The following is a 7193-nucleotide window of genomic DNA, read 5'->3' as shown; positions in this document are numbered from 1 at the left end:
TTGCACCTAAAGTAAAAACACTTGAGGAAGAATTGCATAAGGCCAAAACAGATTTGGTAAGCCTTGAACTGACTTGCTTGCATGCCTCTATTAAAAACTGTGAAAATTGCAAAAGATTGGAAAAACAAGTGGAATATTTGCTGAAAACCCTTTCCAATTTCACCAAGGGCAGAGAAAACCTTGAGTCTCTCCTTGGATCACAGAATGCTGTTTTCAATAAGAATGGACTTGGTTATACCCCTGGAAATACAACCAATGTAAAAAAGCTTTCAAGTTTTTTTGTTCCAGCAAAATCAGTTTTTTCAGCTTTTAACAGTGGCAAAAAGGCATCTCATGTAACCTATTTTTACTGCATGAAATCTGGTCATACATCTAGGTCTTGCATTGCTAGAAAACATCTTGTGCCTAAGAACTTAGCTAAATGGCTACCAAAGAGAAGGTGTTAATCTGTGCTGGACCCTATACTGAAAAGGGTACCATTTGTATATTTTTTTATTCTGTTTTGCAGATTGGAAGCAAGAAAAACCAGTGGTACTTGGACAGTGGCTGTTCCAAGCATATGACTGGAGATCTTACAAAGTTCACCAGCTTAAAGCTCAAAGCAGAAGGACATGTGACCTATGGTGATAATAACCGAGGGAGGATTTTGGGCAGAGGAACTGTTGGAACAGGGAATTCAACAACCATTGAGAATGTTCTGTATGTAGAAGGACTCAAGCATAGTCTTCTCAGCATAAGTCAGCTTTGTGACAAAGGATACAAAGTGAATTTTGAGTCAAGTGGCTGCACAATCTCAAGTAATTCATCTAGTAAGGCACTGTTTACTGGTAAGAGAGTGAATAACATTTACTTGTAGAATATCATGGAAACTAACTCTTCAAATGAGTGCTTGCTGTCCAGAAGTGATGAGTCTTGGTTGTGGCACAGGAGGTTAGCTCACATACACACAAATCACTTGAATAAATTGAAATCTAAAGATTTAGTTTCTGGTTTACCTAACATTAAATTTCAGGATAACAGGCTTTGTGATGCTTGTGTGAAAGGTAAACAAATCAAATCCTCTTTCAAGTTAAAGGATATTGTCTCTACAAAAAATCCATTGGATGTGTTGCATATGGACTTATTTGGTCCATCTAGAGTTGCTAGCTTGGCTGGAAATTTGTATGCTTTGGTTGTTGTGGATGATTACTCTAGATTTACATGGACTCTATTTCTTGCACATAAACATGATGCTTATTCTGCCTTTAAGAGACTAGCAAAAATTCTGGAAAATGAAAATGGTTGCTGCATTAAATCTATTCGAAGTGATCATGGGGGAGAGTTTCAAAATGCTAAGTTTGAGAGGTTCTGTGAGAAGCATGGGATAGCTCATACCTTTTCAGCCCCTAGGACACCCCAACAAAATGGTGTAGTTGAAAGGAAAAATAGATCACTAGAGGAACTTGCTAGAACTATGTTAAATGAATCTAAGCTTCCTAAGTATTTTTGGGCTGATGCTGTTTATACTGCATGTTATGTCTTAAATAGGACCTTAATAAGACCAATTCTTAAGAAAACCCCATATGAATTGTATAAGGGCAGAAAACCTAGTGTGAGTCACCTTAGAGTATTTGGGTGTAAATGTTTTGTATTGAATAATGGCAAAGAAAATCTTGGTAAGTTTGATGCTAAATCTGATGAAGGTGTGCACATTGGTTATGCTTTGAATGGTCATGCATATAGAGTCTTCAATAAAAGGTTGCTCATAGTAGAAGAATCAATGCATGTTGTTTTTGATGAAACTGATCATAGTATATCTAAAACTGCTGATGAACCTGACAGTAATGAATTTAAATCTGTTTTAAATCAAAATGAATCGATTCATTTTGATACTGCTGATACACATGCTATACAAGAATCTATTGCAGCTGCAGGTTTTCAAAAAGAGTGGAAAACCCCAAGAGACTTAACCCTTGATAATGTCATTGGGAACATTGAGAAAGGAGTGTCAACTAGAAAATCCTTGAACAATTTCTGTGAAGCAATGGCCTTTGTATCTCAAGTTGAACCCAAGAATTTGAAGGAAGCTCTCAAGGACAGCAACTGGATTTTAGCTATGCAAGAGGAACTGAATCAGTTTGCTCTTAATGAGGTCTGGACTCTTGTTCCTAGAATACCAGAGATGAATGTAATTGGAACAAAATGGGTATTTAGAAACAAGATGGATGAGCATGGAGTGATCACCAGAAACAAGGCTAGGCTTGTAGCTAAAGGGTACAATCAAGAAGAAGGAATTGACTATGATGAGACATATGCACCAGTAGCTCGGTTAGAAGCTGTTAGACTGCTGCTTGCTTTCTCATGCATCAAAGGGTTCAAGCTATTCCAAATGGACGTGAAGAGTGCCTTTCTAAATGGCTATATAAATGAAGAAGTATTTGTTTCACAACCACCAGGTTTTGAAGACCATCAACATCCAGAATATGTGTTCAAACTCCAAAAGGCTCTCTATGGACTCAAGCAAGCTCCTAGGCAATGGTATGAGAGGCTAAGTGATTTTCTCACCTCTCAAGGCTATGACAGAGGCACATCAGATAAGACCTTGTTCATTAAGAAGAAAGGAGATGACTCAATTCTAGTCCAAGTATATGTGGATGACATCATTTTTGGATCAAACAATGGAGAATTGTGTGAAGCTTTCGTGAAGGTCATGAAGAGTGAGTTTGAAATGTCAATGATGGGTGAGTTGAACTATTTTCTAGGTTTGCAGGTCAAACAACTCAAGGATGGCATTTTCCTAAGTCAAGCTAAGTATTGCAAGGATTTGCTGAAGAAATTTGAAATGGACAAGTGTAAACCAATCAGCACACCCTTCTCAACAAGCTGTCATTTGGATCATGATGAAGCTGGAATTTCTGTTGATGAAACCAAATACAGAGGACTCATAGGATCACTGCTGTATCTTACTGCCAGCAGGCCAGACATAATGTTTGCAGTGTGCATGTGTGCAAGATTTCAATCTGCTCCTAAAGAATCACACTACAATGTTGTCAAAAGGATTTTGAAGTATTTGCAAGGAACTAAAGAAGTTGGCTTGTGGTATCCAGGTAACATTTCATTAAGCTTAACTGGGTATTCTGATTCAGATTTTGCAGGTTGCAAAATTGATAGGAAGAGCACAAGTGGAACCTGTCATTTGCTTGGATCAAGCTTGATCTCATGGCAATGCAAAAAGCAGGCTTGTGTAGCTCTTTCCACTGCTGAAGCAGAATACATTGCAGCAGGGAATTGCTGTGCTCAAACTATATGGCTAAGACAACAATTGAATGATTTTGGTATCTCACTTAACCATATACCTCTGCTGTGTGATAATACAAGTGCAATCAACTTAACCAAAAATCCTGTCATGCATTCAAGAACCAAACACATTGAAATAAGGCATCATTTCTAAGGGAACACATATCTAATGGAACATGTGATATTAAGTTCATTGGTACTGATTTACAACTTGCTGATTTGTTCACAAAACCATTAGCCAAAGATAGGTTTAATTTTCTGCTTAATGAATTGGGTATTATAAATTTCAATTGTACCTAGCAGTGAAAAATTAAATCTGTTTATTCGCAATTAAATGTGTTTATTTTCTGCACTGATATGCATTGATGACTAGGAAAGAGAAATTCTGATCTTTGACTGCTTGACTGATTTAGTGGGCATTAACCTCTGTACCTTTGACGGTTTTGGTCATGGTTATGTAACCGATTTGATGGTTTGGGTGCTCAATAAGAATTTGAGTGTATGCATCGTGACCCTAAATATTTGGTGCATATTTTCAAAGATTCTCTGCACAAATTCAGAGCATAATATCTTCATGCATATCCACTCATAACTGCCATATCAATCCATTTATTCTGCTATAAATCTGTGTGAATACTTGCTACCCACATTGGCCATTCTCTTTCTATTCTCACCATTTGAAATCAAGAAAAGAATTCAGGTCCAAAACATGGCTTCGTCTTCAAGACAAAAACAGAAAAGCAAGGGAAAGCAAACCACTTCTCAAGGTGTGTTAGAAGGATGGTTCGCTGGAAATGAAGAAGGCATCAATGCTTACATTCATGAAACAAGCAGGAAGCAGATCAACATACCCAAGGTGCTGGATTTCAACTGGCTGAAATCTGAAAAATTGGTAGAAACAAGGGCTGTGTTGAAGCACCAGAAACTGAAAAAGATGCTGGAATTAACGGGTAATGTTTATCCTGACTTGGTTAAGGTGTTTTATACTAACCTCACATTGGATGGAAAGAATGTTGTCTCTTATGTGAAAGGAATCAAGATGAAGATCACAAGTGAGGTGTGGAATTCTGTGGCTGGAATAAAATATGCTGGACTGAAAGTTGGGAAAGGAAATACCAGTGGAATTTCAGAATTCAATAAGCTGCAATATTATAAGAGTTGCATGAGGAATCCTACAGAGAGTATAAACAGGTTCCATGCAGGGCATTTGAACCTCACTCCACGTCTAGTTGCATACATCATAGCTTGGCAACTGATTCCTAGAGGGACAAACCATGCTGTCTTACATGAAGAGGATCTCATTCTCCTATATTGCATCATGAATCAGATTAAGGTAAACTGGGTGTTCATTGTCAATGAACACATGCTCAAGTCAAAAAGGTTGGCTGATTACAGATTTCCCTATGCTATTCTTGTTTCCAAATTAATTGATTACTTTGCTGTTGATGTTACAAATGAGAGAAATGACCCTATCAAAGCTGTAAGTGAGATTGATACTTCAACTCTCACCAAAATGGGTTTTCACAAAATTGAAAACAAGTGGGTGGTTCTCAAGGAGAAGGACTCCCAAGCAGAACAAGAGGATGAGGATGAAGTTATTCCTATGGATGATGACTCACCTGCTGCCCAATCTGAACATGAGGAAGTTGCTGCAAATGCCATAGTTGCCTATCAAAGTCCAGAATACCGTGGAGAACCAATGTCTATGTTTGAGAGGCAAGTGTTGTACCGTCTTGATGTCATGTCTGCAGAACAAAGGGCACACTTTGAGACTACTCATGCAAGGTTCCAACACCTTGATAATCAGATTGAAGGAGTTCAGGCACAGCTTGCAGAGCTTTACTACAAGGATCAGTAGTTTTCTGTTTTTAATGCTTTCATTATCAGTTTTCAAGTTTCTGTAATGCTGAACAATTTGGTTTTATGGTTCTGAACTATTATGGTTATAATTTCTGCTTTATATCCCTTTATTCCCTGTGCGTATATGCTGTTTGAGGAATCCAAAGGGGGAGAAAAATAGCTCACCATGCTAGGTGAAGCTAGCTGAAACAGGGAGTTAATTCTGCACCTTTAAACCAATTCTGCATGTTATGCAATGTTGCTGTTTTTTCTGGTTTAAAGTCTGATGCAGTGCAGGTACTTAAAGCAACAAAGCTATGAGGTTAGCTATGGGGATTTGTCTCCATCAAACAGGGGGAGATTGTTGAAGATGGTTGCTGCCCCTTCAAGATTGTGTTTGATGAAGACTTATATGTAGTGTTTGATGAAGACTTTTATGTACTTTTCATGTATTTTTGCTTTGCTTTAAGTATGTCTTAGGTAGTACTTAGAGGTTGTCTAAGAGTGGGCTTTTTGCTGAGTAACTCACCTCATAACCACTGGCCATGTGATAAGAACAAGCATAAGTTTTCTTAAACTGTTTTTCACATGTTTTACACAAAAAAACGTTTACTGCATAAAAATAAATCTGTTCTTTTCTAAATAAACAGATTCATTTTTTCACTGATGCCTTGGCTAAAGTCTTGTAAAAATTAGATTTTGTGCATCAGGTATCTTGACTAAGTCTTCTTTTTTTCAAAACGACTGAGTTTCAAATAGTTAAACTTTCTCTGTTTTCGTTTTGAAAAATAAATCTGTTCATCTGTAAATGAATAGATTCTTTTTGCCTCTGGTGCCATGTCAAGCTTAAACGTTTTTCAGTTTCATCTCAGCACCAGAATGGTTGACTAAGTCTCCTCACTTAACAGATTCTCTAACTGTTTTTGAAAATAAATCTGTTCATTTTATTTTCAATCTGTTCATTTTATAACAGCTTTAACTATTTTTCAAAATTCTGTTATAAGCTGGTTTTCTATAAAATGCAAACTTGTTTATGATTTAAATAACGATTCAAATAGTTCATACATTTGCAAAAAACAAGTTTTGACAGCAGAGAGTTAAGTGTTGTCAAGGATTAGCATTTGTTCTTCAAAGATTTCAAAAATCACAAAGTGCTTGTTCTTGGGTTGGTTCCAAAAGCTTGGTGTGAGGTGCAACTACTGTTCTAGCAATCTTGCCTACTGGTTTAAGGCATATCTGTGTATCCTCAATCAGGTGTAGTCGTTTCACATCTCTTTCTTGTAATAGTTTGGTTGAACACTCTTCTTGATAGGTGTTCTTGAAGAGTGGGTGTGTGTGTATGCTGAAATAGGTTTTTTCAGCAAGAGTACCGAAGTTCTTGTAGGTTTCAAGAACAGTGGGAATTGTACTTGGTTGTACTGTGTGTTAGTGATTTCCACCTGTTGTTGGTGAAGACTGGATGTAGCTCAGGTTGAGTGAACCAGTATAATTGCTTGTGTCCATTATCTCTCTCTCTGCAATTTCGTTTCTGCATAATTGATAAAACAGCAAAGAAATAAATCTGTTCAATTGAAAATAAATCTGTTCTTTCTGGGCACTGTGCATACTGTTCTTGATTTCTGAAAAAGGTGTTTGAATCTGATAAGAACATATATAATCTGCTAAAAACCATTGGAACAGATTGACTGTGATAGGCTGCTCAAGAAACTGTAAATGCTATTAATTGAACCTTAAACAAATTGCTTAAAGTTGAAGCTTACTGTTCTGTGATTCATTGTTCTTAATTTCTGGAAATTGCTTGACATCAAGAAGAACACTCATAGTCTGTTAAAAGCCACTGGAACAGCTTGTTTGCAAAGGTCATTCAATTAATTAGCATGCTATCAATTGAACCTTAATCACGTGCTTGAAATTGAAGCTTGCTGTTTTGTGTTTCAATGTTTTTCTAATCTGATAGTTGTGTGTGTGCTGCTGGAAATTCTCACTGCATAATCTTGTGATTAACCTTGCTGAATTAAAAGCTTTTCAAACAAAAACAATGCTGAAATAAATCTGTTCATTTTCACATAAATCGATTT

The sequence above is a fragment of the Phaseolus vulgaris genome, unplaced genomic scaffold (genome assembly GCF_000499845.2).
Source record: "Phaseolus vulgaris cultivar G19833 unplaced genomic scaffold, P. vulgaris v2.0 scaffold_91, whole genome shotgun sequence".
NCBI classification, from domain to species: Eukaryota; Viridiplantae; Streptophyta; class Magnoliopsida; order Fabales; family Fabaceae; genus Phaseolus; species Phaseolus vulgaris.
The sequence above is the reverse complement of the archived record's forward strand: the minus strand, read 5'-3'. Positions refer to the sequence as shown.